Source organism: Carassius gibelio, chromosome A8 (assembly GCF_023724105.1).
Source record: "Carassius gibelio isolate Cgi1373 ecotype wild population from Czech Republic chromosome A8, carGib1.2-hapl.c, whole genome shotgun sequence".
In the NCBI taxonomy this organism is placed as follows: Eukaryota; Metazoa; Chordata; class Actinopteri; order Cypriniformes; family Cyprinidae; genus Carassius; species Carassius gibelio.
This window is the reverse complement of record NC_068378.1, coordinates 504959-522637: the sequence shown is the minus strand read 5'-3', so window position 1 is coordinate 522637 and position 17679 is coordinate 504959. Positions and strand designations below refer to the sequence as shown.

The following is a 17679-nucleotide window of genomic DNA, read 5'->3' as shown; positions in this document are numbered from 1 at the left end:
CAACACCACCTGGGTGAATGAAGGCCTCCTGAAGTGAATCCATGAAAGTGACCCATACAGCCAAGTATGGTGCATTTAATCCATCCAAAGGACACACACACAGCAGTGAGCACACACCCAGAGCAGTGGGCGGCTTTCAATGCTTCAATGCTGGGGGTTTGGTGCATTGCTCAAGGGCACATAAGTCATGGTATTTTCAGCTCAAGACTTGAACCCACAACCTTAGGGTTGGAGTCAAACTCTCTAACCACTAGGCCACGACTTCCCCTTAGTATCCATGTTTATTTGTAAGCCATTCCAGTGGATGACATATGACATCGCCGTTGTGTGATTAGTGACAAATGCGGAGAGAGAACAAAACAAAAAGCCGGTCACAAATTAGAAGTACAAACAGAGTATTTGCAAAGAAAATGGTATGAATGCACACGCTTTATTTGATGTCTTGTTGACTGACTGCAACAACCCACTGACTGCAATGATAGAGCTTGGAATAGCCAGGGGAATTTTTAATATAACTCAGACTGGTCTCATCTGAAAGAATAAAGTCATAAACACCTAGCATGCCTCGAGGATAAGTAAAACACAGTATAATTTTTGTTCAGTTTTTTAGGTGAACTAACCCTTTAATGCCAGTGTGAACATCAATTTGATGTAATAAAAGACTAATGTACAAATGTCAGATCACTACTTCCTTGTCCACCTGCACTCTAAAAACTGCTGGGTTAAAAAATAACCCAACCTTAACCACGCTGCTGGGTCACTATTGGACAGAACACGCGCTGGGTTGGTTTGACCCAAGTGCTGGGTTTTACCGTTTAACCCATATTACTGGGTCATTCATTTGACCCAACCAGTGGGTAAAATTAACCCTCTTGCTGGGTTAAGTCAAACAAATAGTTTTGTCAAATAAATAGTTATTATTTAATAATAAATATATTATTTCCTGTCTCACTGCCTTTATACATTAGTTACAAATATATTTTATATTACAAATGTAAAATAATTATTGTCTCTGTAATACAATAAACCAGAGGCCATGTATATGTGATTTCAATCTCATTTAATTTAAAACATATTATTTCTTTAAAAACAATACATTTCTTTAATACTTTGTTTGTATACAATATTGAATACATTCTTTATCCCCCCATCCCAACCCCCACCCACACACCCTCTGACATTCACCCTTCCCCACAGACTTTATAACAAATGTAAATCTGTCCAAATATTCAGGCATTAAAAGTCATTAAACAACTAATTTGAACTCTCATACGATGTGGGCCTGAAACCACTGTTGTCCTCAAAAACTTTACAGAGGAGGACTCTTTTCCTTCAATTTGATATACAGCATGCTGGAGAAACTCCCAGGTGGGGAGACACTGCTTGGTGTACTGAACATCAAAAACAAAAAAAGCTTTAAAGCAAAGATTATCCACCTCCAACAAAGACTCAGTCTCAATGGCGTGGCATGGAATAATGGCAGAGGTCTGTGATGTCCCCCTTGTCTCATCACTGAGGCACAGAATGTGCAGCAATGCTCCAGTCATCTCATGGTCCCAACCTGTTGATTACACACAATAACTTAGAGTGCTGCAATATAACTGACATGCTAGTTAAGCTTTTTTGGTGGAAATACAAAAAAAATTGTATTGCAAACATTACCAAATATGACAAAATGTTTATTTACATATTTATAGTAATGGTAATAAAAGAATAATTTGGACTAATATTATCAACATTTAGGCATTAAAAAAGTCTAAATATTACTGTAATGTTGATAGTGTCTTTAACATTAAAACTCACAAACCCGCTTGTTAATCTCCTGACTGGCAGCACTGATGATCATTTAGATAAGCTTAGATAATTTTCATCTTAGATAATTTACATTTATGCATTTGGCAGACGCTTTTATCCAAAGTGACTTACATTGCATTTCAAGATAATACACATTTACATTCTTATCAGTTTTTGCTTTCCCTGGGAATCAAACCCATAATCTTGCCATTGCAAGCGCCAATGCTCTACTGTTTGAGCTACAGGGAAGATAATGTTACACAATAAAATGAAAGATGACATGCATGGTAGGGTATCATGTAAGTTTAAATTTTAAACTGGCGCCTGTCCATTGAAAATAATCCAGGCGGAAATTCCTTTACACTACTAATCAGAGCCAGATGTGACGACACGTACTTTGATAAAGGCCTATAGTTTTCTCATTTAAATGTTATTCTTCTGGTAAAATGTTCTGTTCTTTGTTTATGGTTGTTTACTTACAGTACTTTTTGTTTTCTCATTTACTGGTTTGGTTCATTTGAAGCCATTTTCTTGATGTGGTTTAAATTCTAAATAACTGCTATAAGAACAAGCTAAAAATGAAGCACCATCACCAGTACTCTGATTGCGATATAATAGCTTTATATTCTTAGCATACAGACAGACATTTCCAGTGAAATCGGACTCGACAGCTCAAATTATAAATCATTATTATAAATGTACCGTTGTGAATCGGGGGAAGTTAAAGGATTAGTTCTCCCCAAAATGAAAATGTCCTAATAATTTACTCACCAAAATGCCATCCAAGATATCCATGTCTTTCTTTCCTCATTGAGAGAGAAATTATGTTTTTTGAAGAAAACATTTCTGGATTTTTCATCTAACAATGGACTTCATTGGTTACCATCGTTTTTAAGTCCAAATGCAGTTTCAAAAGTCTTTGAAGTGTTTAAATGGGCTGTACACGATCACAGCTGAAGAAGAGGTTGTTATCTAGTGAAACGATAGGTCATTTTCATAAAAAATTTGAAATTATAATTTATAGACTTTTTACCTTCAATAGTTCGGATTGAGCTGATCAACAAACAGACAGGGAACTACGTCATCACGTTGAAAGGTCATGCCGGCGCCGGCAGAAGTACCGCCCCACTGTTTACAATGCGACCATAAGTAGGAGGATAGTTCAAATAGTATTATTTGCAATTATATATATATATATATATATATAGTAATAGTATTCAGTGAATATGAATAGTAAATGAATAACATTCTGATGAATATGAATAGTAGGCGTGACCTTTCAACGTGATGACGTAATTCCCTGTCCATTTGTTGATCAGCTCAGTCCGAACTATTGAAGGTAAAAAGTCTATAAATTATTTTTTAAAAATTAAAATGACCTATCGTTTCACTAGATAACAACCTCTTCTTCAGCTGTGATCGTGTACAGCCCGTTTAAACACTTCAAAGACTTTTGAAACTGCATTGATTTGGACTTAAAAAAGAATGGTCACCAATGAAGTCCATTGTTAGAAGAAAAATCCAGAAATGTTTTCCTCAAAAAACAAAATTTCTCTCGCACTGAGGAAAGAAAGACATGGATATCTTGGATGGCATTGGGTGAGTAAATTATTAGGACATTTTCATTTTGGGGAGAACTAATCCTTTAAGGTGACTGGGACACTGGGAAAAGACACTGATCTTTCATGTACTTGCTCAATAACAGATTTTTGTAAAAATTTGTATCCAAAAAAAAGTTACGAATTGCAGCTTTCCTTAACTTTTGTTGGGTAAAGCTGCAGTCCATAACTTTTGGTGCTCTAGCGGTTAATAAACAGAACTGCATGCGTTTTGCAGAAGAACATTGTAACCAGAGTTACTTCTCTCTTTTTATGTCTATGACGAGTCACACAGGTACTGTGCTCCTCCGCCAGTATAAAATAGTCTGAATATAAAGACTTATTATATAGGTGTACCGTTAGTGATTCAGTATAAGACAAAAACACGATTTGGAAAATGGATTCATGATGTACTCACTCATTATATACTATTTGTAAATTTTGAGACACACAAAAAAAAGGTTATGGACTGCAGCTTTCAAAATTATAAATATTGTAAATTATCAATATTGTAACCCTGAATTACTTTCATAGTTATCAAGCATATCAAACAGTGCAAACGTCCACCCTTATTGAAGTAGAAACACTAAAGCAAAACTTACAGGTTGCATGTCAATAAATGACTTCTGGGCCTCCTCTGTGGTGGGTCTGAAGACCTTTCCTCCTCTCCTGTAGATGGATGGGGGAAGCAGAGTTGGCAGGACCTTCAAAGCTGTCTCCTCTTTAGCAGCTAAACAATTTGACCAAAATACATAAAGTTGCATTAACATCTATATAGTATGCTGTATATAACAATTCATATTTCTAAAGTAGCATTTCTGACTTTTCTTAACACTGATTATCTCTTCATCACAGAACCTGTCTGCACATAATTATCTGATAATTATGTGTTCACATGGGGAGTTTCTTGACGAAGTGACATTGCCAACTACTGACCTGGCATGCATACAGCCTTTTAAATCATTTTCGCAGATCCGTGTAAAAGGGGATCGTTTTTAAAACGATGACATCTGCTTTTAATACATCATTGCCCTCTAAACATTTCTGACATTTCGGCCCACGGTCATATCCGTTTAAATCGGTGTCATCTGTTAGTTTATAAGACTTTATTCAGAGCATTGCCATGACAAGTATAAAAGCAAGGCTGTAAAGGATAAACTCACCGTGTTTTAATGGCATCCGCAGTAAAAAAAAAAAAAAAAAAAAAAGCTGTATATAACTCCTAGATCTATTTTTCCACAGCTCATATTGACTGGGGAGTTTTATAAAATTTTCTCAGACATTTATATTTGAGTGTTTCACCAGAACACAGTAAATAGCAGTACAACTTGCTTTTAGAGATGCATGTCTATTCGTCACAGCCTCCCGTGTGATGGCAAAGATGGCGCTGCTGTGAATATAGCAAAAAACATTAACGTTATTTGGCCTCAGAAATTCTTCGGGCACACTCGGCAGATGACTACTGTCTTAATAACGTTACTAAATTATAGTCTTAGCACCTAAAATCTTAACAACTTGTAATTTGTTTTCAGGGCGAGAAAACGCTTAACATGAAATCGATTTATTTCTCCTTTCCTCTGACGCAGTTTGTAAAGATTGCACGTAATTCATATAAAAACCTTTTTTTTTTTTCTTTTTCTTTTTTTCTTTTTTTTTGGCAAAAACGATTCTGGTTCAGAGTCCGACAGAGACTTTACAGAAGACACACGCAGACTGTGCTGGAACTTACCTCAGTTGCTTTTTCTGACGAGTATTTCTAAAATACAGCAGACTTTCCACACACAACTCACTCACTGTTTCCCGCCGATTTACGTGCGAGCCCTGTGAGGGACTAACTTACTGCGCTTGTAGGCCTATGGATTTCATACAAAACGCTTTCCTCACTTTTAAATACGCAACGTCCACAATGAATACGATAATAATTACGTGATTAATTTACAATTTAAACAGCATATTTCAAAAAGGCTGCATATATAGGCTAGCTGGTTTACAACTAAGGATTTAAGGATGCTGCATTTTGTCAAAAAATCTAACCAGCTAGCAGTGTAATGTTTCACAGAATAAATACGTTACCCCTCACACTTCCATATCAAAGACTGTATGTTGAACAGTGAAATTAGCTTGCTGTCACCACAACTTATTAAAAATATAGGTAAACATTAATTTAACTTACCATAAAACAATGCGCGCTCCGAGTACGTGCCTCCTCCAGTCAGAAGTGAAGAATCCAGAAAGTTCCGCAAAGAATGAAGTAATAAACCAGTTGCTGGGTCAAAATAACCAAACCAACTGTTTATTTGTGAATGACCCCGTTACAAATCATTTTACCCAGCATGAGCAACCCAATAATGTGTTTACAGTACCCCAAACAACCCAACTTTTTGACCCAGCACAATCAACCCAACAATTTGTTTACAGAAACAACCCAGCATTTTTTTGAGTGTGGTAATCCTGTGCTTTATCTGCCGTGACCCACTGCCTGTCTTTTGATTATGCTATTGTTTCGCCTAGGATATATATTGAGACAATGGTGTTTCAACTCTGCCTATCTGTACTACCAGGATCTCTGAATAAAAAAAATCATGCTGTATGATGCTTATGCACATTTGTTGATATATTACATATTTAAATATGCATATAAATTGACACTTTCAGTTAGTGTCAGATTGTCACAAAAATCATAATAGAGTATATTCTGTGAACCATGTGCATCCAGTTAAAATACTTATGTTAAAAATATAAGAAATACAGTACACTAATTGGTCCTTAAAGGGGGGGTGAAATGCTCGTTTTCACTCAATATCCTGTTAATCTTGAGTACCTATAGAGTAGTACTGCATCCTTCATAACTCCAAAAAGTCTTTATTTTTATTATATTTATAAGAGAAAGATAGTGTGTACCGATTTTTCCCGGAAAAACAGGAGCGCCTAGAGGCGTGACGTGTGGGCGGAGCTAAAGATTAACGAGCGCGAGTAGGCTTTTGAGTTGAGAGCATGTGGAAGCTGTGACACAGATCCAGAGGCTGAAATTTAACAAGAGCAGCATCAGCAAAGGGGGTATGCTATGTGGTATGTACTGAAACTGTATATATTTGCTTAGCGGTTTTGGAAAATGACTAAGTTCCACTTTATGTCGTCTTTTTTTTTTTTTTTTTTTTTTTAAGCTGTACATGTGGAAAGTGCAGTTTGATGACAACATCGCATGTTGTTTACTTGATGTGCTTACGCGCTGATAGCTAAGTTAACAACACAGAGATATTTGAAGCAGTTTTACTCACCGCATGTGGTTCCAACACACAATCGTGACCCTTTTCCGTTGGGACTGCATTATCCTTAAGAAATAAACGATGTGCAATCCGAAATGCAGGGAACAAACAAAAACACTTGCACAACTCCGTTGATGCTCTGTAAATATAAACTCCATCCACTGGTCCCTTAATGCTGTTTCTCTTTTGGTAATCTGTGCAGGGTTGTCTTGCCCTGGCAACCAAAAACACACTTCTTTTGTGAATTTTCGCGACGCTCTCGCTCTGATCAGGCTGTGCTCAGCCTCTCAGTGCTCTGCTATACGGGAGAGCGCTCCATCTAACGTCACACAGAGCCATACTCGAAAAAAACTTTCCGAAACTTGTGACAAACCTATAAGAGGTTTTTTTGTTGGAACAAAAATACTCCTTCAAACGTACACCTTAATTTTTGAAACTTTGTCCATGTTTAGCATGGGAATCCAACTCTTTAACAGTGTAAAAAACTCAGTATGCATGAAATAGCATTTCACCCCCCCTTTAAAAAAATCTATTCCATTTTGAAAGGCTTTCTATATTTATCCAAGATTTTGTGAAATCTTTGATTATTATTAAATTGGTGGCAATTGTTCTTATTTGCTAGAATAAAGGACCACATATGCTAAACAGTGTGATGTTCTGTTTCTATCAAGGAGACATGGTGTGAAGTTCAATCAAATCACATTAATATTCTAACATTAATATGAAAGTTACTTCAAAGACTGGTATTTAAATTATATAGGCTGGATTACTCAGTGTTTTACATCAACTATTGAGTCCATACAACTGAAACACAACTTTTCTGCAGATTATGATCAGTTGCAACAGGTGTTTCTGTGGCTAGATTTGGGATTTTTGTGCACATCTTTTCCTTTCGTAAGGGGTGTAAGAAAGTTAATATATTCTTCTGCAACTTTCGTGGCTCAAGTGCTGCATTATGTGTGTGTGGAAATAGGATAACAAGACATACACAGGTCCTTCTCAAAAAATGTGCATATTGTGATAAAAGTTCATTATTTTCCGTAACGTAATGATAAAAATTAAACTTTCATATATTTTAGATTCATTGCACACCAACTGAAATATTTCAGGTCTTTTATTGTTTTAATACTGATGATTTTGGCATACAGCTCATGAAAACCCCAAATTCCTATCTCAAAAAATTAGCATATCATGAAAAGGTTCTCTAAACGAGCTATTAACCTAATCATCTGAATCAACTAATTAACTCTAAACACCTGCAAAAGATTCATGAGGCTTTTAAAAACTCCCAGCCTGGTTCATTACTCAAAACCCCAATCATGGGTAAGACTGGCCACCTGACTGCTGTCCAGAAGGCCATCATTGACACCCTCAAGCAAGAGGGTAAGACACAGAAAGAAATTTCTGAATGAATAGGCTGTTCCCAGAGTGCTGTATCAAGGCACCTCAGTGGGAAGTCTGTGGGAAGGAAAAAGTGTGGCAAAAAACGCTGCACAACGAGAATCTTCCTCACAACCCTGAGGAAGATTGTGGAGAAGGACCGATTCCAGACCTTGGGGGACCTGCGGAAGCAGTGGACTGAGTCTGGAGAAGAAACATCCAGAACCACCGTGCACAGGCGTGTGCAGGAAATGGGCTAGAGAGAAGCAGCACTGGACTGTTGCTCAGTGGTCCAAAGTACTTTTTTCGGATGAAAGCAAATTTTGCATGTCATTCGGAAATCAAGGTGCCAGAGTCTGGAGGAAGACGGGAGAGAAGGAAATGCCAAAATGCCTGAAGTCCAGTGTCAAGTACCCACAGTAAGTGATGGTCTGGGGTGCCATGTCAGCTGCTGGTGTTGGTCCACTGTGTTTTATCAAGTGCAGGGTCAATGCAGCTAGTTATCAGGAGATTTTGGAACACTTCATGCTTCCATCTGCTGAAAAGCTTTATGGAGATGAAGATTTCGTTTTTCAGCATGTCCTGGCACCTGCTCACAGTGCCAAAACCACTGGTAAATGGTTTACTGACCATGGTATTACTGTGCTCAATTGGCCTGCCAACTCTCCTGACCTGAACCCCTAAGAGAATCTGTGGGATATTGTGAAGAGAAAGTTGAGAGACGCAAGACCCAACACTCTGGATGAGCTTAAGGCTGCTATCGAAGTATCCTGGGCCTCCATAACACCTCATCAGTGCCACGCCGCATTGAAGCAGTCATTTCTGCAAAAGGATTCCCGACCAAGTTTTGAGTGCATAACTGAACATAATTATTTGAAGGTTGACTTTTTTTTAAATTAAAACACTTTTCTTTTATTGGTCGGATGAAATATGCTAATTTTTTGAGATAGGAATTTTGGGTTTTCATGAGCTGTATGCCCAAATCATCAGTATTGAAACAATAAAAGACCTGAAATATTTCAGTTGGTGTGCAATGAATCTAAAATATATGAAAGTTTAATTTTTATCATTACATTATGGAAAAGAATAAACTTTTATCACTATATGCTAATTTTTTTAGAAGGACCTGTAGTCTGCAGCGATGTCTGAGCCTTTTCTGTACTTCACAGTGAAATTATATGGTTGAAGTCTAAGTCCTCAACGCTCAATTTGAGCAGGTGGTTTGTAGCATGGATTATTCCAGATGAGCTCAAGGGGTTTGTGCTCTGTTATCAGTGTGAATGGATTTCCATAAATGTAAAGGTGTAAGTGTACACAACTCTATACAGTGCTTCACGCTCTGTTGGACTGTAATGTCTTTCAACATCTGTGAGTCTAGCTGGCATAAGCAATAATGGATTGCTGTTCGTTGTGGTTCTGAAGAAGTATTGCACCTAGACCCACAGGACTGGCATCAACTATGAGCTTGGTGTCCTTTCTAGGATCAAAGTAGGCCATTACTGTATTACTGGTCAGGAGCTCTTTGAGGTGCTAAAATGCTGACTCTTGTTCAGCACCCCATTCCCAGGGTTTGCCTTTCTATGTGAGCCTTCTTAACAGTTCTGTAATGGTTCCGAAGTCAGGGTTGAAACGTGAGTAATAGTTGGGCATGCCAAAAAAAAAAAGACTACGCATTACAGTAACATTTGTTGGAGCACTGCCATGTTGGATTGCAAGTACTTTTTGGGGGTCAGCAGATATGCCACTTGCTGAGAAGACAAATCCGAAAAATTCAGGTTTAGACTTATTGAACTCACATTTGCTGCAACTGAGATCCTTTTTCTGAGCCGCTGGAATAGTGCAGCCAGGCTACTGTCATAGTCCACTTGTGTTGATCCATACACTATGATGTTTTCACTAGAATTCTTGACACTAAAAAGGTTGTGAAGCATTTTTCTGATTGCATTTTGAAATACTTCAGCGGCAGATGAAATATCAAAGTTGAGACGTTTGTACCTCATCAAACCAAGGTGTGTTGAGAATGTGTTGAAATACTGTACCTGCTATCAGGATGCATTTCAAGCTGGTGGTATCTTGCCTTAAAGGGATAGTTCAACCAAAAATCTAAATTATGTCATCAATAACTCACCCTCATGTTGTTCCAAACCCGCAAGACCTCCGTTTATCTTCAGAACACAGTTTAAGATATTTTAGATTTAGTCCGAGAGCTCTCAGTCCCTCCATTGAAGCTGTGTGTACGGTCTACTGTCCATGTCCAGAAAGGTAAGAAAAACGTCATCAAAGTAGTTCATGTGACATCAGAGGGTCAGTTAGAATTTTTTGAAGCATCGAAAATACATTTTGGTCCAAAAATATCAAAAACTACGACTTTATTCAGTTTCTTTTTCTCTTCCATGTCTGTCGTGAGCGAGTTCAAAACAAAGCAGCTTAGTGATATCCGGTTCGTGAAATGAATCATTCGATGTAACACGATCTTTTTGAAGCAGTTCACCAAATTGAACTGAATCATTTTAAACGGTTTGCGTCTTCAATACGCATTAATCCACAAATGTCTTAAGCTGTTAACTTTTTTAACGTGGCTAACACTCAGTCTGAGTTCAAACAAACCAATACCCTGGAGTAATTAATGTACTCAAACAGTACACTGACTGAACTGCTGTGAAGAGAGAACTGAAGATGAACACCGAGCCGAGCCATATAATGACTCATTCAATTCTGGGTTTTTTGGTTTTGGAGGTGAATCAGTTGCAGTTTTTATGATATCTATCTATTTATGATATTTATGTCTTCCAGCATTTTTAGTTCAGCTTCAACTTTTTTTTTCTTATGTGGAATGGCACTCTCCGATGAGGTTGGCATGTTGGTTGAACTTTAGGGTTTATGTGTAAGCGGACTTGGAAATCTTTGAGCTTTCCTATCCCTTGGAACAACCCCGGATGCTTTTCTACGAGCTCATCTGTTACACTGAGTCCAGAAGCAGCATTATTAAGAGAATTCAGAATTCTCATGAGACTCAACTCCTCAGCTGTTTGGTCACTAATTAGAGAGCAGCCATTACCGGGTTTCACATAAAAGGTTCAAAGAGTCATGCATCTGCAAGATTTCCAAGTGCATGTGAGTGCACAAGAATAGGAAATGCCTATTTAGAACCATAAGAGAATATTTGGATGTTGGACGGTCACACTTCTGGTGGTTCCAGCAGAGATTTGTATGTGGTTGAATCTTTGTGTTGTATGTTTCTTGATTTTGGCAGATGAGCGGCACACTTTAGAAAATGGTTGGTTTTACCACAAGCATTACAAATTCTTCCTTTTCCTGGACAGACTGTTTTGTGACTGTTCTGTATTGTAAAGACAAGTCTGGCTCTCTTTTGAAGTATGTCTGCGAAGACTGGATGATAAGCAGCTTTGAACAATTTGTGCTTTTATTTCTCGGCTGATGTAAGTGAATTTACAGATCTTAGCGAGCATCTTAAAGGGTTAGTTCACCCAAAAATGAAAATTATGTCATTAATAACTCACCCTCATGCTGTTCCAAACATGTAAGACCTCCTTTTATCTTCGGAACACAGTTTAAGATATTTTAGATTTAGTCCGAGAGCTCTCAGTCCCTCCATTGAAGCTGTGTGTACGGTATACTGTCCATGTCCAGAAATGTAAGAAAAACATCATCAAAGTAGTCCATGTGACATCAGAGGATCCGTTGAAACTCACGTTTCAGGGTTGAAACGTGAGTAATAGTTGGGCATGCCAAAAAAAAAAAAAAGACTACGCATTACAGTAACATTTGTTGGAGCACTGCCATGTTGGATTGCAAGTACTTTTTGGGGGTCAGCAGATATGCCACTTGCTGAGAAGACAAATCCGAAAAATTCAGGTTTAGACTTATTGAACTCACATTTGCTGCAACTGAGATCCTTTTTCTGAGCCGCTGGAATAGTGCAGCCAGGCTACTGTCATAGTCCACTTGTGTTGATCCATACACTATGATGTTTTCACTAGAATTCTTGACACTAAAAAGGTTGTGAAGCATTTTTCTGATTGCATTTTGAAATACTTCAGCGGCAGATGAAATATCAAAGTTGAGACGTTTGTACCTCATCAAACCAAGGTGTGTTGAGAATGTGTTGAAATACTGTACCTGCTATCAGGATGCATTTCAAGCTGGTGGTATCTTGCCTTAAAGGGATAGTTCAACCAAAAATCTAAATTATGTCATCAATAACTCACCCTCATGTTGTTCCAAACCCGCAAGACCTCCGTTTATCTTCAGAACACAGTTTAAGATATTTTAGATTTAGTCCGAGAGCTCTCAGTCCCTCCATTGAAGCTGTGTGTACGGTCTACTGTCCATGTCCAGAAAGGTAAGAAAAACGTCATCAAAGTAGTTCATGTGACATCAGAGGGTCAGTTAGAATTTTTTGAAGCATCGAAAATACATTTTGGTCCAAAAATATCAAAAACTACGACTGTATTCAGTTTCTTTTTCTCTTCCATGTCTGTCGTGAGCGAGTTCAAAACAAAGCAGCTTAGTGATATCCGGTTCGTGAAACGAATCATTCGATGTAACAGGATCTTTTTGAAGCAGTTCACCAAATTGAACTGAATCGTTTTAAACGATTTGCGTCTTCAATACACATTAATCCACAAATGACTTAAGCTGTTAACTTTTTTAACGTGGCTAACACTCAGTCTGAGTTCAAACAAACCAATACCCTGGAGTAATTAATGTACTCAAACAGAACACTGACTGAACTGCTGTGAAGAGAGAACTGAAGATGAACACCGAGCCGAGCCATATAATGACTCATTCATTTCTGGGTTTTTTGGTTTTGGAGGTGAATCAGTTGCAGTTTTTATGATATCTATCTATTTATGATATTTATGTCTTCCAGCATTTTTAGTTCAGCTTCAACTTTTTTTTTTTCTTATGTGGAATGGCACTCTCCGATGAGGTTGGCATGTTGGTTGAACTTTAGGGTTTATATGTAAGCGGACTTGGAAATCTTTGAGCTTTCCTATCCCTTGGAACAACCCCGGATGCTTTTCTACGAGCTCATCTGTTACACTGAGTCCAGAAGCAGCATTATTAAGATAATTCAGAATTCTGATGAGACTCAACTCCTCAGCTGTTTGGTCGCTAAATAGAGAGCAGCCATTACCGGGTTTCACATAAAAGGTTCAAAGAGTCATGCATCTGCAAGATTTCCAAGTGCATGTGAGTGCACAAGAATAGGAAATGCCTATTTAGAACCATAAGAGAATATTTGGATGTTGGACGGTCAAACTTCTGGTGGTTCCAGCAGAGATTTGTATGTGGTTGAATCTTTGTGTTGTATGTTTCTTGATTTTGGCAGATGAGCGGCACACTTTAGAAAAATGGTTGGTTTTACCACAAGCATTACAAATTCTTCCTTTTCCTGGACAGACTGTTTTGTGACTGTTCTGTATTGTAAAGACAAGTCTGGCTCTCTTTTGAAGTATGTCTGCGAAGACTGGATGATAAGCAGCTTTGAACAATTTGTGCTTTTATTTCTCGGCTGATGTAAGTGAATTTACAGATCTTAGCGAGCATCTTAAAGGGTTAGTTCGCCCAAAAATGAAAATTATGTCATTAATAACTCACCCTTATGCTGTTTGAAACATGTAAGACCTCCTTTTATCTTCGGAACACAGTTTAAGATATTTTAGATTTAGTCAGAGAGCTCTCAGTCCCTCCATTGAAGCTGTGTGTACGGTATACTGTCCATGTCCAGAAATGTAAGAAAAACATCATCAAAGTAGTCCATGTGACATCAGAGGGTTCGTTGGAATTTTTTGAAGCATCGAAAATACATTTTGGTCCAAAAATAGCAAAAACGACGACTTTATTCAGCATTGTCTTCTCTTCCGTGTCTGTTGTGAGAGAGAGTTCAAATCAAAGCAGTCTGGATATCCGGTTCGCGAACGAATCATTCAGTTCACCAAATCGAACTGAATCGTTTTAAACGGTTCGCATATCTAATACGCATTAATCCACAAATGACTTAAGCTGTTAACTTTTTTAATGTGGCTGACGCTCCCTTTTAAGTTCAAACAAACCTATATCCCGGAGTAATTCATGCACTCAAACAGTACATTGACTGAACTTCTGTGAAGAGAGAACTGAAGATGAACACCGAGCCGAGCCAGATAACGAACAAAACATTGACTCGTTTACGAGTCAAGAACCGTTTCTGTCAGACGCGTCCAATTCGTGAACCGAGGAGCTGATGATACTGCGCATGTGTGATTCAGCGTGAAGCAGACCGACACACAGAGCGTTTGAACTGAACTGATTCTTTTGGTGATTGATTCTGAACTGATTCTGTGCTAGTATTATGAGCACGGGTAAACCAAAGGCTTGAATCAAGGGCAATCATCGCAAATGACGCCATTACGTCGAGCGCAAAAGAACCGGTGAACCATTTTCTTCAGACGGTTTATTGAATCGAACTGTCCGAAAGAACTACTGGTGATCCGAATACCGATGCAACCGGTTCTTCACTCGTGAACGAGTCAGTCTATTGTTCGTTATCTGGCTCGGTTCGGTGTTCATCTTCACAGCAGTTCAGTCAGTGTACTGTTTGAGTGCATGCATTACTCCGGGATATTGGTTTGTTTGAACTCAGAGGGAGTGTCATCCACATAAAAAAAGTTAACATCTTAAGTCATTTGTGGATTAATGCGTATTAGAGATGTGAACCGTTTAAAACGATTCAGTTCGATTTGGTGAACTGAATGATTCGCTCGCGAACCGGATATCCAGACTGCTTTGATTTGAACTCTCTCTCACAACAGACATGGAAGAGAAGACAATGCTGAATAAAGTCGTCGTTTTTGCTATTTTTGGACCAAAATGTATTTTCGATGCTTCAAAAAATTCCAACGGACCCTCTGATGTCACATGTACTACTTTGATGATGGTTTTCTTACCTTTCTGGATATGGACAGTATACCGTACACACAGCTTCAATGGAGGGACTGAGAGCTCTCAGACTAAATCTAAAATATCTTAAACTGTGTTCCGAAGATAAAAGGAGGTCTTACATGTTTGCAACAGCATAAGGGTGAGTTATTAATGACATAATTTTCATTTTTGGGTGAACTAACACTTTAAGTCTTGTTTGAAATGTGTCAATTTTCTCCTGGCTGTTGCATTGCATTTCTGAATACATACACTTCATACTTCATACTGTTTTTCTTTGGGGCAAAGTAGTTGGTGAGCTTAGTCTTCACATCTGCATATTTATAAGCTGCTTCAGTAAGTGTGTCATATTGTGTACCTTTTCTCCAGCTAGATGCAACAGCAGAGCCTTGAGTCTTGTGTCTTCACTAATGTTCATTGCAGTAACAATTTTCGAATCCTTGCACCCATTTGGTCCAACAGAGTGTGGTTCACTTTCTATATAAAACGGTCGAAATACATGCAGGGTAATCGTTTCAATGTGTTGTCGCTCTGTTTCTGCACATAGATCCCATCCTCGTCACCAGTGTGATTGTCACGGTCCGGTTCCCAATCCCCACTAATGTACCACCTCGAGGAGTTTATCCAGAGACACCACACACGGACAACCAGGTAAGTATAAAAAAAGTAAAATTTTATTAAGTTAAGACCCTAATCACTAAAACACACGTGGGGAGTTTGGCACGACAATTCCTATCCAACCATCAACCGAACAGGGAACCCTCAATCCTTCCACGGGGCAGATAACAACACAGAGAAAACTCTGAGATCTCCACTCCACAAGTCCCTTCCAAGCTTTCGATGTAAGTAGTGATTCTTCTTCGGGGCAGCCGACGACTAATACCTGCTCGACAGTGGCACACAAACACACAGCAGTTCCTTTCTACACCCGCTGGACAACAGGTGAAGTAACAAACTGTATCAAAGGATTTTCACACAACAGCGTATCTGCTAAGGATGTCAACTAAATAAGCATACAAAAGGTAAATTACCTCCCCCAGCGATTTCCTCTCGCTATATGCCAGCCGATAGTGGGCCCTCCAAGGATAGGATGGTTTCACTCAGTGGTCTCTTATCCCAGGGCGGAGGGCCGGTGAAGTGACAGTCTATAATGAGGAGCTCCTGCACAGCGGCTTACCTCCAGAGCACGTCAGCAGAGTATGGAACGAACAATGGTAAGTTACTCCACCCAGCGGTTCCTTCCCAGGTTGCCAGCGGATAGTAGGACATGCAGTGTTAAGGGGATTTTCGCCCAGCAACTTCCCTTCAAAGCGGACAACGGGTAGGTGACAGTCTATAATGGAGAGCTTCCACACAACACCTTATCTCCCAAGTATAGCAGCAGAATATAGCCAGACAATGGTAGAATACGTCACCCAGTGATCTCTCTCCCAGAGGGTGCCAGCAGACAGTAAGGCATTCAGTAGGGGAAGATTTCACTCAGCGGTTTCCCTTCGAGGTAGGTGGCAGATGGTATGACAGGCTGTGATGTGGAGCTTTCACACAATCATTTATCCCCAGAATATAACAGTAGAATATAGACAATGGTAGAATACTTCACCCAGTGGTTCCCTTTCCAAGTGTGCTAGCAGACAGTGGAACGTTCAGTGGTGAGGTGGTTTCACTCAGAGGCTTCTCCTCACGGCAGACGGCAGGTAATGGGAAAGTCTATAATGAGAGGCTCCACACAACGGCTTATCTCCAGAGTATGACAGTGGAATATAGAACAGACAATGATAGAATACGTCACCCAGCAATTTTCTTTCCAGGCATGCCAACAAATAGTGGAACGTTCAGCGGCAGAAGAGCAGCACCCAGTGGCATTCCTTTCAACAGGGCAACAATGGACAAATGGCTTCTCCTCAGGGCGGACCACGACAGAGAACAGCTTCTCCAAGAGGGCAGCGGCAGACTATGGAACACTTGTAACAAGAGACTATTCACAGCGATTTAACTTCAGAATATCACAGCGGAACTTCAAACAGACAATGATCAAAATCACTGCTACTTCTGCCATCTAAGGCTTGACTCTCCCACACTGTGAGGAATATTTCAACAGGATTTCAATTCAAGTCTTCCACCAATTCAAAGACACTATCCACAGGCAATTGTATCCACAAATATCAAAGACAAGAGGGCTTCACAAGAAAATATCCAAAAGGGCACTTAGCTGCTGTATAGATGAAAGAGATGTTCGGTCACTTCCCAATCCTCTTCCCGTTCACGCTGTGAATTCACGAGTTCACACTTACATATAATTAGCTGAAGTATTATAATGCATATTTGGCGTGCTGTCCGGGGAAGGGCTCCGAGCTAAGGAATGGCACGAACCTAGAGTACCCCCCGTATAAGAGAGTGTAAAATGAACTCTAGTGGAAGAGATGGGGTGGAGGGGGGATGCTGATAAACCGTCAATAGAGACAGGTAGGCTAAGTCAGCTCTATTTATGTCCTAAGGTTGATTATCTTAAGTGGCTCCACCTGAGCTAATTAGGCTAAGTATCTGACGTGCTCCTCCTGAACCTCGTTACGAAACTACATTTCACAAGTTCACACTTACATATAATTAGCTGAAGTATTATAATGCATATTTGGCGTGCTGTCCGGGGAAGGGCTCCAAGCTCGAGAATGGCCCGAACCTAGAGTACCCCCCAAAAA

The 17679-nt window shown here is 39.2% G+C and overlaps 1 long non-coding RNA gene across 2 annotated transcripts; it reads right to left on the bottom strand.

The window, feature by feature from the left end:
- Positions 1-1153: 1153 nt before the first annotated feature.
- On the bottom strand, positions 1154-5589 carry LOC128018173 (uncharacterized). Of its 2 annotated transcripts, none has more exons than XR_008184755.1 (3): positions 5566-5589; positions 3995-4122; positions 1154-1561 (listed from the first exon to the last, which is right to left on the bottom strand). It is a non-coding gene; the product is annotated as an uncharacterized LOC128018173 (long non-coding RNA). The 2 variants fall into 2 exon arrangements; XR_008184754.1 differs by lacking the exon at positions 5566-5589 and adding an exon at positions 5122-5334.
- Positions 5590-17679: the final 12090 nt, after the last annotated feature.